The 13,434-nt window shown below is 36.3% G+C and overlaps 1 long non-coding RNA gene across 1 annotated transcript; it reads left to right on the top strand.

Annotated features, from left to right (window-relative positions):
* Window positions 1–1,514: 1,514 nt before the first annotated feature.
* LOC126931273 (uncharacterized) lies at window positions 1,515–11,879 on the top strand. Its single transcript, XR_007717816.1, has 3 exons — window positions 1,515–1,797; window positions 2,150–2,405; window positions 11,683–11,879. It is a non-coding gene; the product is annotated as an uncharacterized LOC126931273 (long non-coding RNA).
* The last annotated feature ends 1,555 nt before the right edge of the window (window positions 11,880–13,434 follow it).

Genomic DNA, 13,434 nt, shown 5'->3' on the forward strand with positions numbered 1-13,434 from the left:
CACCCAAGAATCAACTTCAACTTTCATTCCCCTTAAGAGAGGTGCCACAGGGAGGAGGAGCCACTGGCTTCATAAATGCTCCCCTCACCAGTTCAGAAGTTTGAAGTTTAAAAAATCTGAAACCACTGTTAGATGACCCTTAGTTAGATGACCCTTATGGAGTGGCAAAATCAAATTGATCAATTTTTAGGACCTCAGCTATACACTTGGGTCGAATTAATGTCCATCCTAGGCATCCTCTTTTTGGGGGAGAAAAGAAGTATGATCGGTAGGGCTGCTATGGTAGTCTGGGAATGTGAACATCTTCCTGGTCAAAGTGTTCCTACCACGGACCAAAAGTTCCCTGCCCAAGACCCCCAGTGGGACAATAACAATGTGGCCCACTGGGAAAATATGCAAGATTTAAGGGAAATAACAAGAATTCGGGAATCAGAATGTCTTCTATTGTTTACAAAATGTGTTAGGGGACAAAGGTGACTTGAGTTCTATAACAACTTCCATCTACTTTCTGCCTGTCCTTTAGGATCTCTGGTTCTCAACTGGCTAAAGTGATGTTCCCTAGTCTTTCTCAACAACTCGTGTGTGAACCAGGGAATCCACATAGTATCTGAAATATATAGGTGCTATCATTATCACTACAACTACCCTTAGGCTCAAGGTGACACTACCTCATAGAGAAGACTCTCTTCCTTGAGAAAAGAGAAGACACTGAAAAGGAGCCTCAACAGACTGGCAAACTTCATGCCATGACTGGGAACAGTCTGCTTCCTGCTGCTGCCATAAGCCTAGTACTCTCTCTCCCTTCATGGAAGTGGTAGCTCTGGTCCAGTTTACTGCATACGCGTCACACCATCCTAACAAGGCCTTTCCTGAGCATCACCCATCCCTGGCTAGCCACTGTCTCTTACAGTCTTGTCTTCTCCCCTCACTGGCACACACAAAAAAATACCAACTTTATCTACGTGGCTGGGGCTTTCTCCTGTTTGGGGGTTTCCTGTATGTTGCTTCCCTTTTGCTTCAGTCTTTGTCTAAACTGAGCACGTGTTCTCTTTCCATTCCCTGGACCAGATTTTCTTTTCATTAATTGGTAGGTCTCTTCTCTTCCTCCAGGGCATCAGGTGTTTGTACCTATCCGTTCACTTTTCCAATCTCCATCTGCTCACTTTGAAATAAATTGCTTGCTTTTTTCTTATTTATTGAATTATTTGGGTGAGGGGTGAGAAAAATTCAATAATTTCTATAATCAATTTTTTTTTGTTTTCCATTATGTTTGCCAATGGATTATTGTTATCTGAGTCTTTTTTCTCCTGTAAATAAATAGCATCATCCTGTGAGTCAAAGACATCTTTAATACTAAGCTGCATGAAATGATATTGACAAATGACCTGCCCCTGAGTAGGGCAAATGCATGAGAGCTTTATTATGGACACCAAGAAAGAGGAATGGAATATAGGTCTAAAGTCAAATCAGTGTCAAAGTAAACCAAAGCAACCGATTAAATGGAGGCACTTTGTAGGACCTATATCAATTAATGATTTAAGAAATCTTAAATAAAATGCTCTGAGAATTAAAAATACTTCTTAAAGCATTTCTTCTCTCTCTCCCACAGGCTAGGGAACACTCAATTGGAATTCTATGGCACATGTGTAAAGTAAAAATGGAATGTCCATGAATTATGCACAAAGTTCTTAATTGCACACTGTGACTGGAGCCATTGTCACCCACCACCAAATCTTGTGTCTCCAAAAAAAAAAAAAAAGGAAGTTCACATTGTTAGACATGCCATGTCGAATTAAGGTGAGAAATATGCAGAATACCCAGCCCCATAATGGGAAACTGAAGAACTAAAATTGCACATTGAATATGTTGTTCAGACAAAAAAAACCCACTAAATTCCCTTTGAATTTTACAGTAATTTACACTGAAAAAATTACGGGCTGGCATTTCAAAGTAACATTTTAGAAGAAGAAAATGGGTACTTTAGAAAAATTTTCTTTCTGCATACACTGTCAGAATAGATTTTTTTTTTCAGATGGGGAAAATCCCTGTATGCTGGATTCTATCTTTGAAGGTAGAAGAGAAAGGATGGAAAATATCACGTGCCTTAAATACATCTTTCTGTATCTTACCTCCCAATTTTTTTTTCTAGCATGGCCTCAGAAAGATTGATCTTACCACTGCTGAAAACTGAAGATGAGAAGCAGTTTCAGTAAGAACAACAGAGTAAACAAAGCTAAGATAACAACAGTGAATGCCACGAATTCTGAATAGAACATGACATGGATAAACTGATTTGTTCTACTTCATTAAGTTACATTGAAGTTGGAGAAGTTTGCAGAACTTTGGCATACATAGAGGTCACAATAGTATATGTTTTTATCAAACTGAATTCTAACTGTTAGAAGGTAAGACAGTGAATAATGGCAATACTGCAGAGTGGTTAGGAGAATGTGAGCTTTGTGGTCAGACAGAAAACTGCTTCAAATCTCAACCGTGTCATTTAGGAGTTGGGTGCGGGCAAGTTATTTAACCTGGGTCTGGTCTTACTTCTCACATCTGTGTATATCATAGGGTAATTGTTTATTATCTAGTGAGAATTAAAAAATTTTTCAAAATTAAATAAAATGGAAGGATTCAATATGATGCCTGGCAGGCATGTATATATTAAGGTCTCAATAAATGCTATTTGTTTTTATTTATTATTATTACAATAAAAAAGTCATAGTGGAAAAAGCCAAATTCTCATTTTGATTTAAAACTTTTCCATATTATTATCACTTAATGTTTTAGAGACAAGATCTCCCTCTTTCACTCAGGCTTGGGTGCAGTGGTGAAATCATACATAGCCCACTGCAACCTCAAACTACTGAGCCCAAGGGATCCTACTGCTTAAGCTGGGACTACTGGTGTGTGCCACCGTGTTTGGCTAACGTTTTTTATTTTTTGTAGAGATGGGGGTCTTGCTGTTGCCTAGGATTTATTTCAGTATTTTTTACTATTAATTAATACTATTATTTACTATTAATACTATTACTATTAATACTATTGAGCTTAACAGATGAAAGTTATTCACCATAAACTTTAAAGAACTGTGGAAAAATTATGTTGAAACTTTTTACGTTATCTCAATTCTGCTTCATCCACTTCCCTGGTTATTCATCAGCTTTGAACACTTCTTCTAAAAGTTAAATACTTGTCAGTCCTCCTAATGGCCTCCAAGGAGAGAGATGTCAATTTCATTTGAAGCCTATTTTGGTGTTTAATCCTGCTGAGCCTGTGTCTCTACAATTTAGCATTCAGCGAAAGCAATAAATGGTGATCATCTCATCAAGAAATTGGATCCATTCCTCAAAAACATTCCAGTGATCCATTCCGAAATGCCTATGTGAAATGATTTGTACTCAGAACAGTTGTGTGTGTGCACAAGCATATGCAGCACAGTAAGAATGCCAAGTCTGAATTTTTCAGTGGTCTGAAGTGGAAACTTCTCATAGAGCAGCCATATGTTTGCTAGGATTGCATTAATCTTACCTTTTAGGCAAACAATATAGTGCATTTTGTCTGTTTTACCACATACAACACATACTGAATCCTTTCTTATTCCTGTATCTATGACTATGGAGAGACTTATGAAATGCATATCAAGGATTTTTTTTTTTTTAATTAGCTTACTTGGCCAGGCGTGGTGGCTCACTTCTGTAATCCCAGCACTTTGGGAGGCTAAGGCAGGTGGATCACTTGAGGTCAGGAGTTCGAGACCAGCCTGGCCAACATGGCGAAACCCCGTCTCTACTAAAAAAAAAAAAAAAAATTAGCCAGGTATGGTGGCAGGCACTTGTAATCCCATGTACTCAGGAGGCTGAGACATGAGAATCCCTAGAACCTTGGTGGGGGAGGTTGCAGTGAGCCGAAATCCTGACACTGTACTCCAGCCTGGGCTATAGAGTGAGATTCCATCTCAAAATAAATTAATTACAAATAAAATTAGCTTACCTTAAATGAGCATTTCTTATTTTTAAATTCCAGACTCTCAGAGGAGAAAAACCCAGGAGAGGGAAGCTTGGGTCAAGTGTACAATGAGGAGTTCAATAAAGTTGAACATAGGGCTAAAGTTATGTGGTATAAACATGAGTTTCTAGGAGTTTCTTGTTTGTGTTTGCATAGAGTTATTAATAAATTAAAGGGTACTAATGAGCTAGGCTGATACCTTAAAGGATGTCTACTATTCTCCCTTCACATCCAGAAGTTTAAAGAAAATCTCCATGTCTCAGAACATTACAGGAGGTCCAAAGTTTAATTTGCACCCACTTTCACCCCCTCCCCTAAGTCATCCTCACCATATTTGTGCCTTGGTCTTTTGTCATAATCGTTCCTTCTGAAAAGTGTGCTGATATTTCTTATGTGATCTCCTTTCAGAATTAACTGTGATTGTTATGCTGAATCATGTTTCTGCATTCTATTGATCGTATATCTATAACTGAATATGCTGTTATGCATAACTTTAGTAAGATAGTTATAGTACCTGTAACATTCATAAAGATTATCCCTGGGTCGGCTATTAGAATATTACTCAATATGTTGTGGAAAGTAGATATGCATATGTTAAGTTTTGAGTCACCAGGTGATAACTTTAAACTCATTAAAAGCTAAAACATAATAAAAAGTCAGTGTATGTGTTCATTGGTGGGAGATTAATGTGCCATGGTGGGAGCTATCAAACATTGAAGAAATTTAGTCTCTATCTTGAAATACATACACTGCTTACAGAAATAGAGAAAAGTGGATATATATTTCCTAGAATCGTGAGGATCCTGCATAGGTGTTTCAAACCACAGAATCAGCCAAAACGAACGTAATCATTGTCTATTGCCATGTTTATTATAGTATGAGTTCAAAATTTTCACCCTTAGATTGTTAATTTGCTTAGCATGCTATTTTCCTGGACCATACAAAGGTTCCTGCTGTTTACTTCAATCAGGTCCTTATTTAAGAGGAGCTAGCAGTCAACATGCAGCTTGAACTAGTGACTCTCAAGAGGACCTTCAAAAGGACATCTGTTGCTTATCCCCATTCTACTCAGTTTCCCAAGGGTTCACTGCCCTCCCCTACCTCTCTCACTCTTAGAAAATGATTCTACTTCTAGATCCTTGAGGAATCGCCATACTGTTTTCCATAATGGTTGAACTAGTTTACAATCCCACCAACAGTGTAAAAGTGTTCCTATTTCTCCACATCCTCTCCAGCACCTGTTGTTTCCTGACTTTTTAATGATTGCCATTCTAACTGGTGTGAGATGGTATCTCATTGTGGTTTTGATTTGCATTTCTCTGATGGCCAGTGATGATGAGCATTTTTTCATGTGTCTGTTGGCTGTATGAATGTCTTCTTTTGAGAAATGTCTGTTCATATCCTTTGCCCACTTTTTGATGGGGTTGTTTGTTTTTTTCTTGTAAATTTGTTTGAGTTCTTTGTAGGTTCTGGATATTAGCCCTTTGTCAGATGAGTAGACTGCAAAAATTTTCTCCCATTCTGTAGGTTGCCTGTTCACTCTGATGGTAGTTTCTTTTGCTGTGCAGAAGCTCTTTAGTTTAATGAGATCCCATTCGTCAATTTTGGCTTTTGCTGTCGTTGCTTTTGGTGTTTTAGACATGAAGTCTTTGCCCATGCCTATGTCCTGAATGGTACTACCTAGGTTTTCCTCTAGGATTTTTATGGTATTAAGTCTAACATTTAAGTCTCTAATCCATCTTGAATTAATTTTCGTATAAGGAGTAAGGAAAGGATCCAGTTTCAGCTTTCTACTTATGGCTAGCCAATTTTCCCAGTACCATGTATTAAATAGGGAATCCTTTCCCCATTTCTTGTTTCTCTCAGGTTTGTCAAAGATCAGATGGCTGTAGATGTGTGGTATTATTTCTGAGGACTCTGTTCTGTTCCATTGGTCTATATCTCTGTTTTGGTACCAGTACCATGCTGTTTTGGTTACTGTAGCCTTGTAGTATAGTTTGAAGTCAGGTAGCGTGATGCCTCCAGCATTGTTCTTTTGACTTAGGATTGTCTTGGAGATGCGGGCTCTTTTTTGGTTCCATATGAACTTGAAAGCAGTTTTCTCCAATTCTGTGAAGAAACTCATTGGTAGCTTGATGGGGATGGCATTGAATCTATAAATTACCAGATGTACCATATGACCCAGCCATCCCATTACTGGATATATACCCAAAGGATTATAAATTATGCTGCTATAAAGACACATGCACACGTATGTTTATTGCAGCACTATTCACAATAGCAAAGACTTGGAATCAACCCAAATGTCCATCAGTGACAGATTGGATTAAGAAAATGTGGCACATATACACCATGGAATACTATGCAGCCATCAAAAAGGATGAGTTTGTGTCCTTTGTAGGGACATGGATGCAGCTGGAAACCATCATTCTTAGCAAACTATCACAAGAACAGAAAACCAAACACCGCATGTTCTCACTCATAGGTGGGAACTGAACAATGAGATCACTTGGACTCAGGAAGGGGAACATCACACACCGGGGCCTATCATGGGGAGGGGGGAGGGGGGAGGGATTGCATTGGGAGTTATACCTGATGTAAATGACGAGTTGATGGGTGCAGCACACCAACATGGCACAAGTATACATATGTAACAAACCTGCACGTTATGCACATGTACCCTACAACTTAAAGTATAATAATAATAAATTAATTAAAAAAAAAAAAAAAAAAAAATGATTCTACTGACAGCCTTTCTAAGATGAAGCTCACCTGACATGGGTTCCATCAGTCTGTTCCTGCTCTCATCACTTCCAATATCTGCTGAGACACCACTCCATCAACTATTCTACCCTTCAACCTCTTTTTCCTTTGCCTAATTACAGGACTATACCCCTTTATTCTAAGAAACACTTCCATTTGACTCCTTAAGTTATTAATCTTTTTCTCTTCTCAGCCAGACATAAATGTCTATACTTACTGCACTTCCTCACTAAACACAGTTTACTTGAGTCCTTACAATCTGACTTCTACACACACACTACTTTTCATAATTTATTTTTACCAGGTGACTATTAACTGTCATAATTTTCCAGTGCTTTGGGCATATATAAGGTGCATATCAATTTTACAAGAATATTGTTTTAGAACAAAACTTGTTTCTTTCAAGGTGATTTTAAAATGTGTTTGGGATAAAATTATTTATTTAATTACAGTGTATTACAGAGCAAAACCCAGTAAGAGATTAGTTTCTACCTAAATAGTCTACTCACATATTAAGTGATTATAAACACAAATAGCTGAAAATAAGTATAATGTAAGCAATAAATATTGGTACTTGGCAGGAATATGACAATTAAATTGAAAGACACCTAGAAGGATTACCATTTTTCTACTGTGTCCATTGCATCCCCTTGGAACCTGCAGCTCTTTTTTCCTACCCACTCTTGAATTTGAACTTACCCACTAACTGTCCCTTCCACCCTCTCAATAAGCTCAAATTACCAAACCAGTGGCTATTAAACTACAAGAACCATCCCTCTCGTGTGAGAACCAATTTTACCAACTGTTCCTGAAACTTAGTTGAACTTCAGATGCCTTCTTTGCTAAAGATTATAAGAATTCTTCTCTTCCTCCCAAACACATCTTGGCCTTCTGAATAAAGGTTTATGCTTAATGGTGCTTCAGTTTTCTTCCAAAAAATCCAATGGATTTTATGTTATTACATACAGAGTGATGGCAGAGACAGATGAGAAGAAAGGCCCATGATTAGCCCTGGGAACCCCAATATTAAAAAGCAAGGTAGGGAGAAATATGGATAGGAGATTCAGAGAAGTGAAGTGGGAGGGAAACCAAGTTAAAATGGTATTTTATAAGCCTGGAGAGGAAGTAATGTCAAAAAGGAGATGATGGTTTACTCTTACATGCTGCATAGAAGTAAGAGGGGAATAAAGAAATATTCTTTGTGATTTTATTATTCTTTTGAATGTGCACTTGTATTGATGCATCTTCAATCCACAGTAACACTGTACATGGCCAAATTCATTCACTTAGCGTCTTGGAACCATAAAGTGCTAAGCAATGGTAGGAAATATCTTCTCCAACAACTATAGTTTCTCACTTGCAGCAGCAGAAACAAAGCTTTCAAATTTGCAATCCACAACCTTTGGCCTCAGACTGACAACAGTGATTCTAGGGGTTCAGATGTCCACTGATTTAAATGTAATTTAAAATTTAAATATAATTGTATTCATAATATTGTATGAAATATTTTTAAATGTTCGTATATGTCACTGTGATTAATGAAGTATACATTTCTAGTAGTTGTGTATTGTATATTTTCTCAATCAAAATAAACTATCATGTATGAGGGGATCCTTATAATGTTGTGACCTTAAATAAGGTTTATATATAATTTTAAAGATACCAAATTCTATTTCTTTTCATTTTACTCTAATACTTGGTTTGGATTCTCAAGAGCATGAAGTATCCACATTTCCCTATGGAAATGGAATGTAATTTATTCTTAAATAATTTTTATGTAATATTTAATACATACAAAAGATAATATATGCCATAGAGATATTTTACTTTTATAAATGGGAAGAATGAAATGTGTGAATCCATTTTGATTCCAACCCATATATGTTAGTTCATGAAATTTTTGGGGAGGGGCACCTACAAATCTAGATTCCAAGAATTAGACACATTGAACAATAAATTTCATGAATGTTGACCACTTTTGACACTCTAAATTATGAAGCAAGTAAATGATTGTAATTTTATGTATCATTGAATTCATTTACTTTTTTGAATGTGACAAAACTAGCTATCAAACTATAACTCATGGTTTATTTTGTTTCATTTTGTTTTTGTTATTCAGCAGGCATTTTTTTAATTCCTTTTGCCAAAGTGTTCTAAAAAACAGTCAGTGACCTTGTGGGCCACTGTGTATTGGAACAGGTTTTTGCCTGGACTTGTTTTTAACAGTGTTCAAGAGAGTCCCTTACATCCCAGAACTCAGAGGGATATTTTGTCAGTGTTCATGATGATAAAAGTAAACGTTGTTCCCTGTACACTATAAGAAGCGATAAGTTGGCCAAAAAATGTGGTTTCTTTCTTTATAGACACATTTTTAATTTAACTTCTTTGCTGATTTTTATTATACTTATGTACAATTTGGGGAGGGGGAATTTATTTCTAAATCCTTTTTCATACAATTAAAGCTAAGAAAATAAGTTTTAATATAGTTAACATTAAATATATTTGCGTACTCTGTAACATAAGTCTTGTATTGTAGAGTTACCCAAAGTCAATTCAGTAACACAAATATTTACCTAGATCTGAAAAATCTCTATTTAATAAGATTGTCAATCTCACAAAATGGGGAAATATATGAATAGTGTCTTTATTCCACTGTTAACCTCCGTCATCAATTGGTTAGAGCAATGGGAACTTCTGGGGAAAACCTTACAGTCCCATAAGCTAGAGATGGCAGAAGAAAGGCAGGGGGACATGAAATTTCTGACTTCCATCGTTTCTCTAACACTGGAACACCTAGCCCTATTATCTCCTGGCGGAAAAGGCATCAATTTTTTCAACTATAGGTTGAGGATAAAAGGGCACTGCCTACTGTTAAGCAGTTTATGGGTCTTACAACTAGTTGTTTTATTTTGCTTTGATTTCAGATAGTGCATGTATATAGTAGATATTAAATAGATAAATGTGGATGTGCTTTTGAGTGGGTTGAACTTGTTATTGTATCTTCCATGTAATCTTAAAATTTGGTGAAAAAGAAACTAGATATTTTCTTCTTTTGCTTCCCGAAGCAGCTTCCTTTCCTGTAGACCTTGGAACAACCTCTAGAAGCTCACCACTTTTGCTTCCCTACCATTTGTTTCTAGTTGAAGTGAAAACTTGCATTTTATTACGACTTGCTGCCTGGTTTAAATTTTGGGACAATCTGTCTATTCATGCCTTATTAGTCATTTTAAAAGAAGCAGCTCTCAGCCAGGTGCGGTGGTTCATGCCTGTAGTCCTAACACTTTGGGAGCCCTAGGTGGGCAGATCACTTGAGATTAGGAGTTTGAAACCAGCCTGGTCAACACGGTGAAACTAAAAATACAAAAAATTAGCCCGGCATGGTGGCATGCACCTGTAGTCCCAGCTACTCAAGAGGTGGAGGCATGAGGCTCCCTTGAACCCAGGAGGCGGAGGTTGCAGTGAGCCAAGATTGCACCACTTCACTCCAGCCTAGGTGACAGAGCAAGGCTTTGGGTCCTAAATAGTAAAATAAAATAAAAGAGCTCTCTTTCCAGTCAACTAGGATAATCAGTCGTTTTAAACCAATTGGATAAAATTAGGGTAAAATTTAAATATATGGCCAGGACCATGTATTTTAAAACTTGCCTCCAGGTTTGTAAACCATATACTTTACTTGTATCTGCTGGGAATAACTGTTTCATATAAATCTCTACAATTCAGACAGGACATAGAAAAGCTTGTTCTTAGTATAGAACTTCAAGAAGTTTTTGTTTCTCCAACAGGAAGGAAAGAGTCATTGACTTCATAATAAATTGGTTCAACTAAATTGACTAATACTGTTTACAATATAATGTCTACCCCAGTATAATCATAGAGCTCTAACCCCTACAAGAAAAAAATATAAATTTTTTATATGAAACATGAATTTTAACAAGTGACATTTTTTTTCTACATTCAAGTAATCAGTTTCCTAATTCAGATAAATGACAAGTCCTCCTATAGATCTTAAATAGAAAAAGTCATGGAATCACGCTTGATAGGAAATTTTCCAAATCGCTTTCTTATTTCATATAGAAACATCTTGTCTTTGAGATCCTAGTCTGAGTTCAAACAAATATTTTCCTTTTAAAAATGATATCTTTGAAATTTGGGGAATTATCCCTATCAGGAGAGATACCACTGATGTACAGAAAATTATAAGCAACTTTATATAATATAAAACATGAATGTTCCATTAGACTTTAACATTATGCACAAACTGTGTTGGCTTTTAGAAATATAAATAATAGGAAGCAGTCGAGTGAAAACAGTCCAATTGAGCATGTAGAGGCAGCTGTAACCCAAGGGGATATTAAATAGGGCACATGTACAAAGCTGTACATTCTTAGGTAAGAAGAGGATTCTTCCAGCACATAAACATGTTTGGCCCAGGGCAGAGCAAGAGAATGACACACTTGGTCTTTCTCTCATAAACAAAGGTCTTGCTATTTTACCTCCAAAGCAATTTTCTAGGCTATGTTTTTACTATTTTTGAAATGAGAAAGATAGATTTCTGATGTAACCCTGAAAGCAGGAGAACCATTTTTTGCTGCAAGCATAGTGTATTATCAATTTGGTGTGAAGCCTGGAGAGCACTGAAATGATCACTTCTTAGTGCGGAGGGGAGAAAGTTCTGAGTTTGCACAAAGTAGTACTGTTTTCATTGTTTACAGAAGATGATCAAAAATGCATACATTCCAGGAAAAACATGGAAACAGAAATCGATGTTTTATTTTATTCTATGTTACTTCAGCTGGATATTTTCAGCCATTTTCAGAATGGTTTATATTATTAATTTTATATTCATAAAATCATTGACCTTAAGAAGCTTTGCTCTAATAGAAACTTCATTCTGTTTTTCCATCCAATCAGATAAAGAATCAATCTAGTGAGTCAGCAAGCAACTATAGCAGGGGTCTGTGCTATCCCAGATAAACTCTAGGTATGATTCCTAAACAATGCAATTTTAATATACAAAGGAGGTAATACAAAAGAGCCTGAGGATATTGGCAAGCATGTAAGTCTATGCAAATTATGTAAGTTCCATCTATTTTAAAGTGCTGTATTGTGTGATATAAATGTATAACCATATGTTACAAAACCAAAATCAGGACTCATGTTCCAATAAATTATTTTTGTGCCATTATTGGATATGAGAAACTGTCTGGGAAAGGTAGTTTAAGTGCTGTAATGATGGAGTTTTTAGGATATTTTAATGGTTTATGGGGACAGCAAACAGATATTCGAAATTAGTTTTGTCTCCAAAAACCCGAGATAAAAACTTATTTGGAAACTCAGATATAAAAAAGAAAAATAAAAACCAGACTATTACTTAGATCTTTGTATTGATAGACTATTGGAAGAGATTTGTTCTTCTTCTTCTCTATGTTAGTAAAAAAAAATTACCCTGGATAAATATTTGAGAAACTGTATGTTGAAAATAATTTAACATGATTTTTTGTATATATTAAGCTTGATTTTGCTAGCAGATTAAATTTTGGTAAACAGAAAATATAAGTTGTTTCAGGTTACAAAAGTGAAACGTTTAAATAAACAGAATCAATACAAATTTTGGCACATTTGTAGGATTATGAGAGGGTGAAACTATTTGAGCAAAAAGTACATATTATAGATGAGTGGGCATGAAGAACCATCAGCAAAATAAAGCCAGGATTATGGAAGGCTTGGAAAACCAGACAGTCTAGGCATGTTGGATTATTTGGATTATTTAGATACTCCTATTGCAGTAAGGCATAGAGTCAAATATAAAGTTGTCATGACTTTATATTTCTTTAAAGATGTACTAATGATGGATAGGTATACTTAGTTATGACTATACTTTGATACTATTCTAAAATTTGATATCTTACTTTTCTAATGATTTAACTCATAGAAACTACTACTTTTCCTTCTCCTCCTCCTCCCTCTCTGTCGCTGCATCTGTATTTCCACACACACATGTATATACACACACATATATGGTGGTCAATTAAATTTGACTGAATATAAGAAAATGAATTAATGACCAAGTGCAGTAGCTCACTCCTGAAATCCCACCTCTTTCAGAGGCCAGGTGAGGTGACCACTTGAGGCCGGGAGTTTGAAACCAGCCTGGGCAACATAGTGAAACCTTGTCTTTACAAAGAGTTAAGAATTAGCTGGGTGTGGTGACAATGCCTGTATTCAGGATGCTGAGGCAGGAGGATCGCTTGGGCCCAGGAGTTCAAGGCTGTAGTGAGCTGTGGTTGCCCTACTGCATTCCAGTCTAGGCGACAGAGCAGAGACTCTGTCTGGAAAAAAAAAAAAAAAAAAAAAGAAGAAAAAAAAAAATGTTGTACTATTTTTTATTTTTCCTATGATACTATAATTTTCTGCTTTGCTATTATCATCTGAAAATGTTTTTGAGTTATTGTACAGAAACAAATACCATCCTAAGAATTGGAAGATGGTGAAGGAAACTAGTATGTATGAAGCAAAAGCTACTTGACGATCACTGATCTGGATGACTTAAATGCACACATCAATTCAACCTTCTAACCAACTACGGGAATGAATATCCCCATTCTACAAATGAGAATATCGAAAACCAAAAGAGGTTCATCAACTTTCTCGAGAGCACACAGC

The sequence above is a fragment of the Macaca thibetana genome, chromosome 11 (assembly GCF_024542745.1).
Source record: "Macaca thibetana thibetana isolate TM-01 chromosome 11, ASM2454274v1, whole genome shotgun sequence".
In the NCBI taxonomy this organism is placed as follows: Eukaryota; Metazoa; Chordata; class Mammalia; order Primates; family Cercopithecidae; genus Macaca; species Macaca thibetana.